We start from the raw sequence: 20,588 nt of genomic DNA on the forward strand, positions 1-20,588 counted from the left end.
GTTTCGAAGCCCAAGGGTATAATTGTAATTTTGGTAGTTCGGGCCTTAATGAATTTTGGGTCTTTGTTCAGGAAGTTTTAAGGCAATGGTGATTTGATAGAAGTGTAGGGATTCTCGTCATCTTTCTATGGATATAAAGTTCGTTGGAAACAGACTTAGGGCGAAGAAGTTAGGGCCAAATGAAGTTCATGTGTTTTGGGGCTTGGTCGAGTATGCGGGGAGTAATCACCAAGTACGTTAAGCTTAGTGAGTCATTTGGTTACAAGTTCTTTTGAGTACGCCAAGCATACTAAGCTATACGTGGGGCATACTCCCTTCAACATGAAACCCTAAATTTGAAGATTGTACCCTATTTAAGCCATAAGTTAGCCTTGGGTTGCCATTTCTAAGATGAAAGTATGAGTAAATTTGTTGTAGGTAAAGCTCCTGCATTAAGACCAGGGTATTTGGCCTTAAATGATTCTTCTATCTTCTTGGATAAAGAGGGTGGAAGTTTAGCAAAGAGTTTTTCCATTGTTGAGGGAAATTATAAATTTTCGGACTTTACTGCCAATCGTCTGAAATCTTGCAAGAATGACCACAAATTTTTGGTTTCTTCACAAGTTATTCTATCTAGGTCCCTATAGGCTATGTCTTGTTCATCAGTTGATCCTATATATGGATCCTCCATTATAATTAGTTGTCTTACTTGTAAAGTTATATTTTGTGGGTCGTCTGCGATTGTTTCAAGAGCAGAGTATGCTCCTGGGTATGCAGTCGGCCATTGCTGCCACATTGTCCTGAAGCTCGAAGGGCCCGCATATGAAACAAAAGATGTCAACCATTAGTATGAATTATTATGTAAATTATAAATATGAATTATCATGTGGGGCCAATGTAATATAATCAAATAATGGTTTGAGAATATTCCCTGTCATATGCTATGGTTTATTGCTTTATGCTTTGGCATATTCCATATACCATTTCTTTGTGTTTCGCCTATATAAGGCATTTGTATCAGTTGTAAAAATCATCGAAAACCCCATTACCACCATCATTGTATAATCAAGCTTCCGCAATATTTTAATAAAAAGGTGTGTTTTTGTAATACTTGTACTTTTCAATTTTAGTGTTTAACCAACCTCCTCACCCTTGAAAACCCTAATTCGTTCTTTAGAGTATGTTTGGTGCTTTTGAGATCTTGTGAAGCTTTTGTAGAGGATTTAGTACATCTTGAAGGAAAAGATGAAGCTTAAAGACTCATTCTTTGGAAGATGGCTTTGAGATCCATCTTTATCATCTTCTTTTGGTGGCTTGTGTAGTATAAAGTTCAAACCTTTCCATTACATGTCATAGATCTACTCATTCTTTGGAGGATGGCTTTGAGATCCAACTTTATCATCTTCTTTTGGTGGCTTGTGAGATATAAAGTTCACACCTTTCCATTTCATTTATAGATCTAATCCTTGGCATGTTTTAGGCCATTTTGGTCCTTTTTGGTTGGTGATTGGGTGTTAAGGTTGTTTTTGGAGCTTAGCGTTATAGATCTGGACATATTAAGGGTTCCTTAGGCATAAAGATGCAAACTTTATGGTGGTTGTGGTATTATGCATGTATTAAGTCATTCATTAAGCTCTTTTGAGATCTAGAGTCCCATTTAGCCATGCATGCACATAAAGTTGGCAACTTTATGTGATTAACCACCTTGAGGAAGTCAAATATGGGTTTGGATCAAAGTCCTAATGGGTTAAGAGCTGAAATGGAGAAGTTGACCATGTTGGTGAGTATGTTGGGTGTACAAGTTTGTACGGTGTGCGTACAAGCCTTTCATGCAATACGATGAGCGTACAGGCTAAGTACGCCCCGCGTACTCAACAAGCTTCGGGTTCATTGTTTTGGGCTTCGGCTTTGAGCTAGGATGGAGTTTGTGACAACCCGAAATTTTCCATTCTAATCAAACCATTTCAATCCAATAGAAGTAGAGCGGTTATAGTGAAAATTCAGACTTATGGAACAAGTTTGGCAGTTTTCAGGGTTTTACACCTAAGGAGTTATTAGGAGAGTGGATGCACTAGGATTTTGTGCAACATTGTAATTCCATTACTCTAGGTCATTAGAATCCATTCCGAGAATAGAAATATTTTCTGCCAAAAATCTCAGGACTATAAATAGAATTCTGAACCAAATTGGTTCATTAATTGAATTCCAATTAGAGAAAAGCCAATTTCTCTCTCACGGATCTTCGGGTTTTTATCCCAGATTGTGATTCTACTTTCTTAGATGTGTTTTAATACTTGTTATATGCTTAATAACATTATTTACATGTCCAAAGTACAAGATCCGGGAGTTTACCGCCCAAGAACGTTCTTGGGGAGTAAACTCCAAAATCAAGCCTAAAGGCCATCTAGTCCCATTTCCGTGTTAGGCATCTAGCTAAGGACTTTGTGTATGAGCATTAGAGGCTAGAAACAAATCAAAACCATGTAGTTTGAGGAGTTTATGGCCAAGGAACATCTCTTCGGCCGTAAACTCCAAGTGATGGCACAAATGAGTGCCTAATGTTCCCTTTAGCCTTAAACAAAAACCTAGAAGCCTTATACTCATGCCTTGTACCAACAAAACCCTTAGAAATCATTTCTATAAGGGAGTTTACGGCCAAGAAGCTCCTTGGGCCGTAAACTCCATGTTTTAGGTGCCAAAATGCCTTCAAACTTTCCCTAAGGCTTAGACTTTATTTTAGCATGTACTCCTAAGTGTTTAGGACCTAGAAAACTCATGGAAACAATAAGTGTGGGAGAGTTTACAGCCAAGAGTATTTCTTGGGCCGTAAACTCCTATTAAGGGGTCAAAGGACACCCTAGACACTTCCTTAGGCCAAGAGACTTTTAGGGCAAGTACCTAGATGAGTTTTGGACTAGTTAAAATTCTAAGAACCCCATTTGTGAGGGAGTTTACGGCCCAGAAGGTTCCAAGGCCGTAAACTCCATAAAAGGGTACAAATTGGTGCCATAAACCTTCCTTAATCCAAGTGCTAAAGCCTAGACTTGTTCCTAGAAATATTGAAGACTTGAAAGCACAATAAGAACCCTCCCAAGGGAGTTTACGGCCGTAAACTCCAAGGGAAAAGGGTCTTTGGGCCGTAAACTCCCCATAGGAGTCAATATGGTACCTTAATCACTTGTTAAGCCTAGAAGCAATTCCCCACTAGAGTTGTAGTAATTCTAAGCTCCATTTCATGAATTGGTTGAGAGTTTACGGCCAGGAGCTTACTCCCCTGGGCCGTAAACTCCAATGAATATGGTCTTTTGACCTTAAACTCCCAGTAGGGGCATTGCACTCCCTTGTTGCAACCCATCAGCCTCCTAGCACTTGACCAAAAGTGTTGTCCTCGCGCTTAAATGTTTATACTGGTATAGTTAGTGATTAAATCTCTAATTATTTATATACATATGTCTTCATATGTAATTAGGATCATTGTGTGTGTCTAAGTCTTCACTTGACACCAAGCACTTGTCCGATCCTTCCGTACGATAACAGCCCGTTCAATTCTAGCCACTTACTGCAGGTGAGTTCATACCCCTTAACTAATGTTTTAAACTATTTTAAATGTTTTATGGGGGGGGGGGATACAAGTAGAATCATGCTAGTATTATATCAATCACATGCGATTAATAAGTAGAATTACGTTAGTTATTACATCAATCACATGTGATTAATATACAGCATTCAATAGATTTGGCTACTCATTAGCCGTTTTACCAAACAGTTTCCTTCAAATGATTTTTATAATCGTTTTATATGTTTCAACCTACTTATTACACTGTACCTCTTACTCTGTTTATCATATTTCAAACTTATATACAACTGTGTTTTCAAACAAATGTTCCTTGTACTTATATTGTTTTATCAAACTTATGCCTTCATATTGTTTTATAGATTGACATCAAGTCGATCTTTCCTTAAACTAATATTTATGTTTCAAATGTTTTACCAAACTTATTTATGTTTTTGTATTATAAATTGCATGCCTCTATATGTATAGTTATATAAGAAATGTTTAAAAGGCTTAGGAAGGCTATCCACCCTATTTCCTTTTCGCGCCTTGAGATGTGGTCTGGTGGGATATTGGATACTCGTCCGAAGGTCGTTTAAATATTAGTTATATATCATGTGTACATATAAAGTCATAAAAGGTCCTTCCAGTTCGTCCTATGCCCTTGGGTAGCAAGGGTATACATCCATGTCCATACGTACCACTTAGATTACTAGTAAGCTACCATATGGGTAGTTCAGGAAGATACTAGAACGCGATATCATACAATGAGTCAGTTCATTCATGAGTCAATACTTTCTAGAACATTACTGTACATTACATATACAACTATACTAGGACGAGAACCTATACAACTATACTAGAACGCTTACATTACTATACTTGCTAGGTAGAGAGCACGTACATTACAGCTAGAACAGTTCATTACATTACATATACGAGAATACGTTAATTACTGTGATTTAAATTGGAGCATGACTTAAATGACATGGCCCGAGTTGTAGCCAGAATTCTCTTGAAGGGAGAGCGTGAGTTTGCGTATAGATTCTATAATGGATTGACTATCCTACACCTTGCTGCTAGCTACAGCGGGACCTGCAGGTCTGCGGGTGCCAAACGTCATACATTAATTTCGACCATTCTTATGTCGATGAACCAGTCCATAGTATGAGTTTGTGTATAGATCTATACTGGATTGACTATCCTACACCTTACTGCTAGCTACAGTGGGATCTGCAGATCTGCGGGTGCCAAACGTCATTCCTTATTACGACCATTCTTATGTCGTTGTTACCAGTCGATAGTATGGTACAATTTATCACAGAATGCCTTAGCCTAAAATCCGGTTTAAGGTAGTTAGTACGATAGTAGTCCTTTTAGAGCTACGTTTTAGTACTACGTTAATTTTTCCATTACATATTTTTAGTGATAACCTCACTTAAACATAAATGTACAAACTATATTTTTGGATAATGATAGTTATACTTTGGAAAATACATACTCTTACAAGAGACATACACACAGAACAATTAGGTCTTGGTAGAAGACACCTTCACATACTAGAAGGAATCATAGGGATTCTAGGGTTTTTCAAACACTTACAATTCATATACACTTACAAATTCTTACAATACATAGACTTACAAATTCTTACAATACATAGACTTACAAATTCTTACATACAAATTAAGACACTAAATACTTATGATCTCACCAGCTTCAAAGCTGATACTCGCTTTCAAAATTACTTGTATCCTCAGGTCATCATAGACAGGTACCGATGCAAGGAGAAAGGAAGATGGAGCTTGTTCAAGACTTATCTTTCATTTTGATTTATGCTTTAGTGTTTATCAAAATTTGACAGAATACAATTGTATAATAATTATTTTATTAATGCAATGGATGATGTTGTTGCTTGTTTACTACTTTACATTGTTGTTGATATTATACATGACGTCCTCCGCCCCAGAACGTTTCCACCGTTCTTGGTTTTGGGGTGCGACAAAGTTGATTGTCTTGGGCCATATTGGGCTATCAAGATTTTTATGGTTGGGCTATTGAGACTTTATTCGACTCTCTTTGGTGAAGGCCCATGAAAGGAATTGGGCCCAATTTGGAAAATTGGGCCATATTTGGGCCTTAGGGGCTTGTGTAAAATTTTGGGATTTTGGGTCATCTAGATTGGGCCTTGGCCTTGGGCCAAGTTAGAGGAAGGGTAAAAAGGTCTTTTACCCTGATTTGGACTCTTAGTATGAGTCGGGACCTAGTCATTAATGTTGGATTAGGTGTCTAAGCCCATAACTATAATTGGTATGTACTTAACCCAATAGTAGCATGGTCCTTTCGGGTTGCCTTCACCATAGCAATTTGATAGGATGGATATTTCAGAAAGAGGTTAAGTGTGATTTATAATATATTATAAGAATAATATATTAATTGAGAAATCATATTATTTAATTAGTATTGATCAAAGAATTAATTTAGAATTAATTTAGTGATTAAAAGAGACTGATTAAATTAACGAGGACTGATTAGGTAAATTAGTAACACTTATAGTTTGGGCTAATGATCCATATTGATTAGAGATGGACGAAATCTATGTGAAGGTCCATGAAGACTTCGTCCCAGGGCCTATCACAAGGGTTATTGGATTGCTTAAGGCCTATGAAAGTGAATTAGGGTTTCCTAGTTAAAACCCTAAGGATCCTACACTATAAATAGAACCCCTAGGACCCCCAAAATTGGCCAATGCTTCTAAGGAAGAAACCCTAGCCGGTTTTTAGTGCATCCTAGCCTCTCTCTCATAATCCTCCATTGCTCTTGGTGTTTGTGACTTATTAGAGGTATCACATTTGAGGTACTAAGCTCTTGAAGGTCAAGGGTAACAAGCCACAACAAAGAGCTATTCATCTAACTTGTTTTATGTTGTAATTCTCGAGAACTGTATGTTAGTTAGGTTCATTTTTTGGATAGTTTAATATTGCATGTATAATTTGAGAAAACCTAGATCCAAAGCATTAGGGTTGCATGTGCACCATATGATTCTTTTAGTGCTCAAAACCCATTAGTGGTATCAGAGCTTAGCGTGTTTTCTATTATATTTATGCATTGGTTATATGTTCAAAGCTAAAGCAAACCGAAATCTGCTTTCTGCCTGATGAACTCGACGAGTCCATTGCCTGACTCGACGAGTCGGCTCATCTGTTGGCATATTTTTCGGGATTTTAACCAGAATTGGATTAGGATCATTACCATAAACTGTTTTGACTGAAATTTATGAGTAATATTTTGAGAATTAAAAATGAAAATTTTTTCTTGAAATTCGAGGTGTTACAGTTTCAATCGGATATTGTCAAGCATATATGGGTGCTTGCTATCCCCTTTGGTCTGTTTCAACCGGATACCGGGTCTATTTCACCCCCGACAACTACCACATAATATCATAACAAGAATCACAAAGTCATCAAGCAAATACAGGCATAACTGAAAATTATCACAAAGATAATCATCACGCCACATCATAAACTAGTGGGTCGGCATTGGTGTCTTCGACCCACGGATACAGTGAAGGAAAAATCACATCACACTGAAGGTATAAAATCGCACTGAGCGGATGACTCATGAAATCCTCTCCATAACGCACAAGCATAAAACCCTAATTAGAAATTAGGCTACATTCTAACCCGAAGGTCCAAACCCTAATTCTTGACTTAAGGCAAAAAGGGCTCCTTTTGTTGGGTTTTGAGCATTCTAACACTCCTAAGGTGTTCATGCAACCCTAAATACTTTGGATCTTTGTTTTCACTAATTATACATGCAAAGGTGTTTCCAAGGTATTAAGCCTATAACTAGCATACAAAGATGTAAACCACACAAGATACTAGTTAGTGTAACATTCCTTTTTATATGGCTGGAAGTCTTGATGCATTTGGCCTTAAGAGCTTAGCCCCAATAGTGTGGAAGCCTCAAGTGGAAGCACAACACATCAAATACAAAGGTAGGACTTGAGAGAGAATCTCCATGCACTCTAAAACCTTCATGAACTCCAAGAACATGCACCCACACACCAGGGTTGGCTGTTTTTAGGTCATCGTATCTGTAATTATATGTGTTGATTTCTAAGAGTCATGGGTAAAGCCCAAACCCATACCCATGGGTTTTATGATCTATGGTTGCATGTGGCCCAACTCTTTATGTATCCATACATAAACTTGGTCCAACATGGACCATAATCCCAACACATATAAATATAACTAATTAACATAATTAGTCCCCATATATTTAATTAGTCTCTTTTTGATCACTAAATCAATTCCAAATTAATTCTTGATCAATGCTAATTAAAACCATATGATTTCATATTAATATATTAGTACTTATAATATATTAATAAATCATATATAACCTTCTCTCAAGAGTCCATCCTAACAAATTGTCGAGATGATATGCAACCCAAATGGACCATGCTACTCTCGAGTTAAGTACATACCAATAATAGTTATGAGCTTAGACATCTAATCCAATACCTTTACCCTTGCCTCATTGGTCCTCCCTCCTTCGAAGGCCCCAATCCTCACAAAGTTCAAAAAGGTATCCAAGCCCAACTACAAGGCCTCTAAGGCCGAATATGGCCTTAATACAAATATTGTCCTCCTATAATAGGTGTGCCTGAGGCCTAAGCTAAAAAAGTCCAAAGCCCAACCAAAACATGAGCCCAAAAGTCTTCTAAGTCCACAGAATGAGTACGCATGGTGTACATGGATCGTATGCCCATCATACACTGTTGACAATCCCGAGTCGGGACACTGACCCAGTACGCATAGCGTACTCTAGAGTACGCCCAACGTACTGGCCAATCAACCCAATTTCGATCCCAAGTCTTAATCCGTTCAACTTTAATGTCCAAAACTTAGATCCAACCTCATAATAATTTCTTAAGCCACAAAGTTGCAAACTTTATGCTTTTTCATGCCTTGTTGGGCCTCAAACTATGAATTAAGCCCGCAAACACTTGGAAGGTCACTAACACATGCATGGTTAAGTCTTACAGACTCCAAACACTTATGAGAGTCCAAAAGGACATCTCAAATGACATGTAGTAGCTCATACTCCAAGAAACCAAGTTATGGGACCAAAAGATGCTAAATCTACCCTAAACCTAGATCTAAGCTTAGAATGATCACGTTTTAAACTTTATACCTTCAATGGGAAAGAAATGGTGCACAAACTCTGGATCTACCAGCTCCTTCATCTCCTTTGCTTCTTCCCAAACTTCCTTCTTCTTCAAAACCACCAAAGAACACCCAAGGAGTACGTCGTGAATACCGAGTGTACACCCAACATACTCACAAACCCTCATCACCTTTAAATTGAATTGAAATAAATAAAGTCATTAACTTTATACCTAGTGACTCGGGTGCTACACACAGTAAAATGAAACATATTCAAATCAGGTACCATTTTATTTTAGCATTAATCAATGCATGAACTCTAAACTTGAAGAAAATCCTTAGAACAAAGAATCCAACTGATTTGTTCACCAAGGTGGTTACCACTGAGAACTTGAAGCTTTGCATGGCTTCAACTTGACTTCCAAAAGATAGAAGTGAAGGGTTTGGAAAGAGAGAGGGCGGGTGATTTCTTGAGGAACAAAGATACTTTGAATGGCATATGAAGTTGTTCAAGCCTTCAAGTGGGAAATTATTGGGATATGAAGTCTTTTCCAACATGAATCAATTAGAATTAACATGGAGCACTTAGGATTTACATTGAGGACTTAGAGTTACAATGGAGCACCTGAAGTTGGAGTGGAGAATCATGAAGGAAAATGAAGCATCAGTAATGCACCACGCATCATGTCATGCCATTATTGTATTAATGCACCACCTATGGCACAAGGTGCGTCATCCATGCACAAGGTGTGCCACCTTGGTGCTTGATGTGCCACTCTTGTGTGCATTATTGTGTTCCAGGAATCTTGAAGTGTTGTTGATGAACAAATGAAGTAGGATGTGTCATTCAAGAGGAGGATGTTATTGGGTTTCGAGCAATACATCATTCCTATGGTGTACGTGCAAACTGTGACAACCCGAAATTTCCATTCGGTCAAACCCTAAAAGTCAACCACTTTGTATCATAAGTTAATGTCATTATTTCTTTTTATTAAGAAATATAAAGTTCGTTTGATTATTTTAATATTATTTTTAAACGAACGGGTGAAAGAAAGTGTCGTCTCGGGTTTTGAATTTAAAAAAAAAACCGCAAACACTTCGCGTATTATAAAAACCCAACCAAACTTTTATGTTTTGGGTTGAGAAATCACCCAAAACCATGAACTCATACCTATGTATGAGTTTACTCCCCAAAAAGTTAGTCATTTGTGTTTACTCCCCAAATGTCAAAAGAGTAAACTCCAAAAACTCTCTCAAATATCATCCAAGATTTAATTCCAAATCTTCAATGTTGTAAGTGTTCTAACCATTTCAAGTTAGTAAAACACTTAATCTAGTGTTTATGCATCTATTGATCCATTCATTTATGTATTTTGTCTAGGTTTTCCAAAACACCAAGAACACCAAGAACACACACTAAGTGTTCTTGGCCTTTTAGCTCAAATCAAGCTTCATTATAGTAAGTACTTCCATCCTTGAGTGTTATTGAGCTAGTATTACACTTCAACATCAAGAAAATTTGTCAAGAACACAAGGATATAGGTGTTCACGGTCCAAGGAGATGCTTGGGCCGTAAACACCATAAAGGGCACCAAAGTGTGCCTAAGTCCTTATCTAAGCCCTAGTTTGATGTTTAAGCCTTCCTTGAATTGATTAAGCCTTCCTTTTATGTATCTAAGCCTTGAAAAAACACCAAAATCCAACATTTATAGGTGTTTACGGTTTGGGGATCTCCCAAAACCGTAAACACCCTAAAGTGTGTCTAAATGGGTTATTTTCCTTCCTTAGGCTTAAAAACTAGCTTAGATAATTACCGTGTTGTGTTAAGGACTTGAAAACATGGCAATACCCTTCTCCATAAGGCTTTACGGTAGTAAACCCAAAGGAAAATGCCATGAGGCCGTAAACTCCACAAAGGAGGTGTTTTGTTGCCCTAGTCCATTCCAAAGGCCAAACCACTTAGTAGAATTGCTTCAAAAGTCTTGCTAAACCACAAAACAACACCTAGTCATTAGGACTAGAGTTTACGACCGTAAAATCTAGAGTTTACTACCGTAAACTCTTTGAGTCATGACCATCAAAACCGTAAACTCCAAAGGAGTTTACCCTTGAACCCTAAACACCCTAGCTTTACCCTACTAACACTTGGATGCAATCCTTGTGATCTTTAACACTTTAAACAAAGTGTTTTCATGTTCTAGAGTGTCCCAACTTATTGTATTAGTTATAATTTGGCTAATTAGTTATATATATGTTCATTATATGATAACTAGGCTCGTGCGTGTGTACAAGTCTTCATTTGTCACCTAGCACCGTACCCGACACTTCAATCCAATCCACTCACCACAAGTGAGTTCATACCCCTTAACTAACCTTTGAAACACTTCTAAATGTTTTAAATGCTTTAATGGGGGGATACAAGTTGAATACTTATAGTTATTACATCAATCACATGTGATTAATAACTACAAAACCAATGATTTATTTTATTACTGTTCAAACTGTTTATCAAACTGTTTTACTTCAAACTGCTTTACAAACTCTTTTACTTATCAAATACTTTTACTTAAACTTTGTTATACTTATTATAAATTGCATGCCCGTATATGTATAGTTATATAAGCAATGTTTAAAAGGCTTAGGAAGGCCGTGCGCCCAGTTTCCTTTTCCTCGATTTGGATGTGGTCTGGTGGGATATCGGGTAGCCGTCCGAAGGTCGTTTCAATATTAATTATATATCATGTGTAATTATATAGACATAAAAGTGCTTCCATATTCATGCGTACTAGGTACATCATTAGTAAGTTACCATCAGGGTAGCATAGGATCATACTTATACTATTGTTAGATCAATGAGTCAGTTCATTCATGAGTCAATACTTATTACTATGAGAGCATATACATTACATTAATATGAGAACATATACAACTATACTAGGAGAAGAACATATACAACTATACTAGAGGAAGAACATATACAACTTTACTAGAGGAAGAACATATACAAGTATACTAGAGGAAGAACATATACAACTATACTAGAGGAAGAGCATATACAACTATACTAGAAAGAGAACATATACAACGATACTAGAATGAGTAACAATACATTACATATACATATATACATTGACAAAATTGTGATCCACTATATCGGAGCATGCCTTAAATGTCATGGCCTGAGTTGTAGCCAGAGTCTCTTGGAGAGAGAGCGTGAGTTTGCGTATAGATCTATACTAGATTGACTATCCTACACCTTGCTGCTAGCTACAGCAGGACCTGCAGGTCTGCGGGTGCCAAACGTCATACCTTTTTACGACCATACCTTTGTCGTTGTTACCAGTCGATAGTATGGTACAATTAATCACATGATACCTTAATATAAATCCGATTTAAGGTAGTTAGTACAACACTAGTTCCTATAATACAACACTACAGTACTACAGTAATTTATCCTTTATATACATTTAGTGATCTTTTCACTTAAACATTAATGTACAAACTATATTTTTGTTAATGATAGTTACACTTGGGAAAATTACACACTTTTACGATAAACGAACATACAAAACAGTTACACCTTGGTAGAAGGCTACTTTTAAATAGAAAATATAGGTTTTTCTGAAAGATTCAGACTTTTACAAACACTTACAAACATTTACATACTTTTATCACCAATGTTTACAAACTCATGCTTAAAACTACATTCAAACGTTTTGATACAAACACCGACACTAAAATACTTATGAACTCACCAGCTTAATGCTGATAAACTCTTTCAAAATAACTTGTATTCTCAGGTCGACAGTAGACAGGTACCGAGGCCAGATTTTGAGAAGATGGAGTGCATCCAAGACTCATCTTATTATTTTAATTTACTTTTTGTTGTCTATAACTATTCAGAACACTTGTATTAAAATTATATATTTAATGCAATGGATGATGTTGTTTGCTTATTTACTGTTATACTGTGTTGTGATACTTTACATGACGTCCTCCGCCCCAGAACGTTTCCGCCGTTCTTGGTTTTGGGGTGTGACACAAACCCTAATAGCTTTTGGATCTAGTTTGTCTAATGAACATGCAATTGAAAATCCAAAGCCATAACCCTAGATCTAATAAACAATAACTGAAAGTAGGGTTTAGATCTTACTTTTGATTGTTATATAGCAATAACAATCAATCCTTGGCTTCAGAAATCTTAGTGCCTCAAGTGTTGCGCCTCTAATGGAGTCACAAACACCACTAAGCAACAAGATGAAGAAGAGAAGAGAAAGGAGGCTCCAAAACGTCCAGGAAACCCTGAGGATTCAGTCACCACGTTTTGGGGGCTTAGGGGCTCCTTAAATAGGTAGGTAATTAGGGTTATCTAACAAGGAAACCCTAATTTGACTGCTTAAGCCCTAAGCAGTCCATAGAACCCTTCTGGAACATACTTGGACGATTTCTAATGGGCTTCCCCATAGACTTCATCCAACCTATTATTCCAAGGTGATCCATAGCCCAATTGCAATTATCTTATAATTACAATTCCAGTCCCCTAAGTTTAATTAATCTCTTTTAGCCACAAAATTAGTTCTTTTATTAATTCTTGACTAATATTAATTAAACAATATAATTTCTCCTTTAATATATTATTCTCATAATATATTAATAAATCATATTTAAACCTTTCTCTCCTTAATTCATCCTACAAGTTGCTATGGTGAAGGCAACCTAAAAGGACCATGCTCATAATCGGGTCAAGTACATACCAAAATAGTTATTGACTTAGACACTAATCCAACAGTCTCCCACTTGGATAACTCTAATAACTATTTTGCATAACTTCAAAACCTAATCAACAATCATAGCTTTGATAATTCGCTGTCAACTCTGATCTTATCAGATAGCGTGTCCTTCAGATAAGGGATTATATATTTCTCCATTCTTAAGATATCGTATAGACATGAGACATGGATTTAATTCATTCTCTTTGTCTATGTATTGTTTCCCGACATCTGATTTATGATGAATGACAACAGACTACAATTGAACACATTAACTTAGTCCCGGCTTGGCCAAACGCTTAGGGTGTTATCACTAAATCATCGAGGGGCCCACAGATATCGCTTTTATCCCACTTTGGGTAAAAGGAATGTATAAACTTTGAATCAAATTCCTGCTTGCACCTACTAATCGAATCGCACACAACAATAAGTTTTATAACACCAAGTTACTGGTGCGTTTACTTATCATCAATGTGCAATCGACCAGCAAATAACAACTCACACGTCTTGGTTTCAAGAATATACAATGTTATCGTCTCACTAATCACCCGTGATAAATCCATGAAGTGATTCAAGTGAGTGTGGGTTTAATCCAATACTTTAATCTTATCAAAGCACTCATGAACTCTGCAGCAAACTTGTGCTATGTCTAAACACTTTAGACAATCTACAGACAGATTCATGACACTCTTCCTTCATACCTACTTCCAACGTATGACCGACTTGGTGGTTCGAATAACCTAGTTATTCTGGAAGTCAAAACATGCAAAATAAAACACAACGATAATACTTAATCCTAAATGGCCCCAAAACTTTTGAGCGTAAATAAAACACTTTTATTTAAACACCATATTACTACTCGTTATTCATTGTTTAATGTTTCGGATAATCAACTTATTACTTGAATTGCAACAATAGTTGTCCCATGCTCCGAGCATGCACACTATGTTACCTATGATCCTTACTTTGTGAAATAGATCAATTGAAAACCTTTCCAATGAAACTCATTTCACAATTCCCAATCCTCATCATTAGTGTAAGAATACAAAATTCTTGCCACCTTTTGGAATATGTCGGATTCTAACATTTTATGCAACGATCCTTTCGTAATGTCATAGCACAAAAGTCACCAAGACTTGGATAATGAAATTCCAAGGTATTCTATCGGAGATTGTTACAAAACAATTCCATAGACGCGAAGTCTCACATTCAAAGTACATTCTTTTGAACATCCTTCTTGCATAAAAGTTTCTAATCTAGCCATAGACTCTCAGTATCCAACTCATAATATGGAAACGTTTCCATATTTGCCATATGACAACTCATTCTAAATAGAGTCTTATTTATTCAAAATAATGTCAACATGGTCCATCTAATACTATACTTCCAACTACTCACAAGCAACAAATCCTTGGCGAACCTTAGATCATCCTTTGATAGTTGTTTGATTATTTTAGCCAAAACCGTTCTAGTCCTTTTTCCCTCTTAATGCGCTAAGCATTTGGAAAATTTTAGAATGATCAAACATTATAGCATATGCAATCGATCCTATACCTGAAGCATATGGAACACGATTCATAATGTCTCACACGAAGACGTGATACTTTACCAGTCTTCTGCTATAATATTTCTAATTACCATGTTCTCACAATTTTGATTATGAAAAGGGATGCCGTAATCATAACCAAATTTTGAGAATGCAATTATCCTTTACATATATAGAATTTCCTCATGTTGAACCATTCCAACACAACATTCATATATATTTGACTAAATTTGATTAAAATTCCACAATCTAAGCCTTCAGATTTGAAATGAAGTAAAATATTTTCTCCCTTAATTATAGAAAAACAATTTTTTTCAACCCCTGCAACTTTGCAAAGTGAATCTTTGTTTTCTATAATTAATATTGCTAACTTGCAATACTTGAAATAATAATCATGCTCCCACTAACATGATGATTATAACCATACAAGCATAACACTTATGCTCCCACTAGCTTTGACATATATCTAGAAAACATTTGAACTTTCAAAAAACAATGCTTATTGAATTCCTTAAGTTCATATTTCTAAATACATGATGCTTTGATAAGCATTTATCTAAGCTTCTTAACCTCATACACCTTTGCCTTAGAAAGCTCACATGTGTGTCTAAAGAAATTCAGAACTTATGTTACTAAGTCCCAAATGTTCTTAAAATCTCTCTTAGTGAAAGCATTTCCTCACAATCATTTTTCATGATGGAGAGAAATCTTATGACAATGTGTTCCTATCCATGTGAATTTGTCAAAACCAACAATCATAAGACAATGTTTGTGACAAATCTAACTCATATGGATTGAACTTGTTCAATCTCGATTTCTTGCCTCATGGTAACATGAATGTCCACCATGTCTTCCAAGCAACTCACCCTTTCATATCAATGTACTTTCCATTGATCAAGGTGCTTTGTCTTTATGCACTCAAATGAGAACTCATAGAACTCACATGCATAATTAACTCAATTGGAATGGCATAGAAAAAAGAGTATGTCATCCACGATAGGCTTTAAACCTCAAGTCGTGTGCTAGTGATGATAAACTAGGTTTAACTCTTGATTTGTTCTTGAAACCTTTCAAGACCATTAAGACTCCCACTGACTCCTTGACATATAAGATTCTCTTGTCAAGAAACATTCCTTGACAAAACAAATATTCAAGAGTTAGTGTAGTTTTTTTATCAAGACTATCACTTTGCATAATTGGTCTTTCTCTTATCCAAGACATCACAACTTACCAATCTCAAATATGCAGGAATAAGAAGACTTTTTCCAATTCCACATTTGTTGAGTGTTATAAACCTACTAAAGACGTGTCACTTAACTCACAATCTTGGAGTATCTCTAAGACCTGATATTGGAATGAAGTATGATTGACTTCTTGATTTAACCATTTCCACAATTCTCGATTCCTCTTCTTAGACATACAAACACACTAAGACTCACTTAGAGGATCAATTGAGATATGGTTCTTAATCATTAAGATTTATCATAAAACACAATAAAAGGTACTCTCCCTTCTTCTTAGAATGGAGAAACTTTTATCTTTCTGCCTACTTGATTCTTCTTTATTCGTTCTGCTATTCATTGAAACTCTTTCAACCAACTCAGAATTACACTTAATCTTATAAGCATAATCATATTTACTAAACTTTAGTAAATCATGACGAATCTTTATCACTCTTGTGGTGGACTTGATCAACGTACAACCTAGTGTACTCGATCTCCTAGTCCTTCACTTGACACTTTGTCAAAGAATTAGTCTTAAATTTCCAAATATGAAAGTTTTTCATTCATCACACAATGCAGGTTGCATGCACTACAAGAAAAAGACCCTTTTACGACGCGCAAACCACAACACGCAATGATTTATGTTACGCAAATAAGAGTGACCTTAAAAGAGTGTCATCTCTTCAAAAATTTTAAGGATTTAAGTCACGCACTATTGCGTGCCCTTAAATTAGTGTCCCAAGAAAAAATTAAAAAAACACGGAGGGGGCTTTATTTTAATCGCGCGTCCTCTGTGACTGTCGCTTTATAATTTTAATGAAACGCACTTCTCCTATCAACGGGGGGAAATGAAATCTCCAAAATTTTGAAGACCCGCCTTCTTCTTTTCTACCTTCTTTCTATCTTTCATCTTCCCAATGATCGTGAGCATTCCATTCTTGATTTCCCTAACTCTTTCTCATTTTTTGATTGAAACTTGAAAGAATCGACATAAATCTAAGCTTCCCATCAGAATCACACTAATTTTCTTACTCTTAGAGAACCGGTGATTTAGGGCATTACTACATGAGTTCTCTCTACAAAGTCTGAGGAGTTCGGATTCAACCCACCTCGTACGGATTAAGGTATGTTTTCTTTCTTCGCTCATCCCAATATTTTATAATCTTCTATCAATCTTGATTTTACTTATACAACAGAAACAAGAAGAAGAACGATACGGTGCCTTTTTCTCGTCTCTTCCCTTCTATGGGTTCTCCTTGTTGTCAGTGTCGTTTCTCCCGATGTTTCCATCCTGCTTACTTCTGCACGCCTCCATCATGTAGTATGATAGTTTCCTAGTTGCTTCAGGTCATCTTGACCTCATGTCGATTCTGGAGACTTCAAAATTAAAGGAGTGTATTTCATTTGCATAGTACGCATATTACGAAGGTAATTCTTCTTTTTTCAACCACAGTTACCTATTTCATGTACAACTGGTCCTTCTTTTTGGACGATTTTTGTGCCCTTCTACCCTTTCTCAAATCTTTTCATGGAATTATTGATATGTTATGATATAAGTACCTGATTTTTTTTATGCACACCAGGTGTTTGACTAAATGTTTGAACCAAAATATATATTATTATAATCAGTAAGTTAGTTAAATCTTGGAATCCATTGCACACCCAATCTTTCTTTACATGTATCTAGTAAAGTAGAGAGTAAACTAAAGCTAGGGTTCTTTTGTTGATATCAAATGATCACTTCTTGAATTTCCCCAAAATTTGTTGTTTTAAACTTGTGATTCAGCTAGAGACAGAGAGTTATGGAAGTGGAACAATCAAATCATTCATTGACCTTCCACGAGCCTTCCATGGAACAGAGCATTAGCTTCCTTACAGAACTTCAGGTTTTAATTTTCAATTCAGTTAAAATTTCCTTTTTTTTTTTAACTTCACATCAGATCTGAGTTTTTGGTATATAGTTATATATGTCAATGATGAAAATATGTGCGATATGTTTGAATTTTGCTGTGATACTTTCACTATTTGATCTCTCTTTTTTGTAATAGTATTTTTGTCTTATTTTTGCAGGGATTCTCTATTATGCCTCTCCATATCCACAAATGTTACAACCAGCATATCCTCAAAGGCCACTTGGAGCAGTGGGAGTCATTCCATCATTAGCACGCCCACCAATGATGGCTATGCGGGGTCCAGTGGTCCCTACAATCATTAGGCGACCCATCAATACAATAACTCCAGCTGAAAAGCCAATAACCACAGTTTATGTTGGCAAGATAGCATCATCAGTGGACAATGAGTTCATGCTCTCCCTTTTTGTAGGTAAATTCCTCTTTTTCTCACATCTTTACTGGAAATAGATCTTATTGCCCGATGTTCTGTTGGATAAGGTGTCTAAGTCCATAACTATTTCGGGCTTGTACTTGACCCGACCCGGCATGGTCCATTTGGGTTGCATGGCACCATGCAATTGGATAGACTAAATGAGAGAAATAACACTTGGAGATTATTAATATATTATAAGTTCTAATATATTAATAATATTATTTAATTAGTTGATCAAAGAATTAATTTGGAATTAATTAAGTGATCAAAGGATAACTAATTAAATATATGGGTTGGTTATGTAAATCATCCATATCTTGTATAGTGGGCTAAGAGGCTCCATGGATTATCAAGTTGGGTTCTACCCATAGGATGCTCCATGGATGCTCCATGGGAGTTACAAACCCATGGGTCATGGAAATGAAGAGTCATGACACATTAGGGTTTACATGGTGTAACCCTAGATGTGCCAACACTATGTAAGAGTCCCATTCTCCACAAAATTGGCAACACAAGTTGAACACTAAGAAACTAGAGGGCTTGGCCGATTTTGAGAAGTGTGTGTTATCTCAAGAGTCTTTCCAAGAGCATTTGGTGTTGTGTGAAGCATTTGAGGCATCACACTTGGGGTGCTAGGCTCACAAGGTTTCAAGGAACACAAGCAACAACAAGGTAAGTTATTCTATCTATGATTCAAGTTAAAATTGTTCCCCATGTATGCTAGATAGGAATATAACCTTGGAATTCAACTTTGCATGATAATTAGACAAACATAGATCCAAGGTTATTAGGGTTGCATGTACACTTAGGAAGTGTTAGAATGCTCAAAACCCATCAGTGGTATCAGAGCCTAGGCTTGTTTGTTTGTTATTTGTGCTTAAAAGTTGAAGAAAGTCGAAATTTCTGCTGTCTGAAAGATGGACTCGGCGAGTCCATGGGGAGGACTCGTCGAGTTCATGTGTATCTTCAACCTACTCGGCGAGTAGGTTTATGCACTCGGCGAGTAGGGTCGACAGAGTGCAGATTTTCGACTTGAGTTGCTGGAAATGGATTAGAATCATTACCCTAAAATGTTTTGGTACTTGAAAACTTGTTTTAGAAGGTGTAATGTCTTTTCTAACTCATTTACAACAACTAGTTATCAAAATTACAAAGATTAAATGTGATTTTGATTCTTGAAAGTGTTCATATTCATATTCTTGTTCTTATGATGTTTAGATGATCATAGGAATTATTTGTAACCTATGTGGTAGATTAATTCATGATCATAATGTGTTTTAATGGAGTCCATAACTTGTCCTCAAGTTATGGAAAACCAAAAGTCTCTTGGATTAAAAACCATTAAAAGAACACAAGAGTTAGGAAAAATGAAAAGTCCTCATTTTATTACTCTATTAAACTCATAAGTTACAAGAAATGAAAAGTTTTGAAAGTTTACAAAACTTGCCCTCAAGTTTTGGAACAAGTAAAGTTAAGTTAAAACTTTAGTTCCAACCCCTAGAATTTTAAAAGTTAAAATTCAACCCTTATACTTATATTATTATGATTTAATAATTATATATATATGTATAAGAACAAAGTCGTCTTACCGCTAGTACGCCTCATTCACGAAGCCGGTCTATAAGGTGGGTATAAGGTTGTTGCCTATAAAATGGTGACTTAATGGGTGTCCACTCTCACCCACCGCTTGCTTGATCGGTGGAGGGTCATTAGCCGAACGGGTAAGACAAGGACTTATTAATTCTCATTCAAAGTATGATGAATATTATAAAGTAACTAAATGTTTTATTAAATTCCCAATCTTAGTTACTTTAGGAAAAATGTGAATAAGGTGTTATTCCATGAAATTACACTTTACACTTTGATTAAGTCGTTGGTGGAGCGTGTGTGGTTAACCGGCACACTAACTTGGACTTAACAAGGTAGGTAAAGGGTGACTTAGGGTTTATTATAGTATCGATGGAGCGTGTGTGGTTAACCGGCACATCGATTGAGTGATAAACTTTAAGGGTACCAAGTGAT

This window comes from Lactuca serriola, chromosome 8, assembly GCF_051521515.1.
Source record: "Lactuca serriola cultivar US96UC23 chromosome 8, Lser_US96UC23_V15, whole genome shotgun sequence".
NCBI lineage: Eukaryota > Viridiplantae > Streptophyta > Magnoliopsida > Asterales > Asteraceae > Lactuca > Lactuca serriola.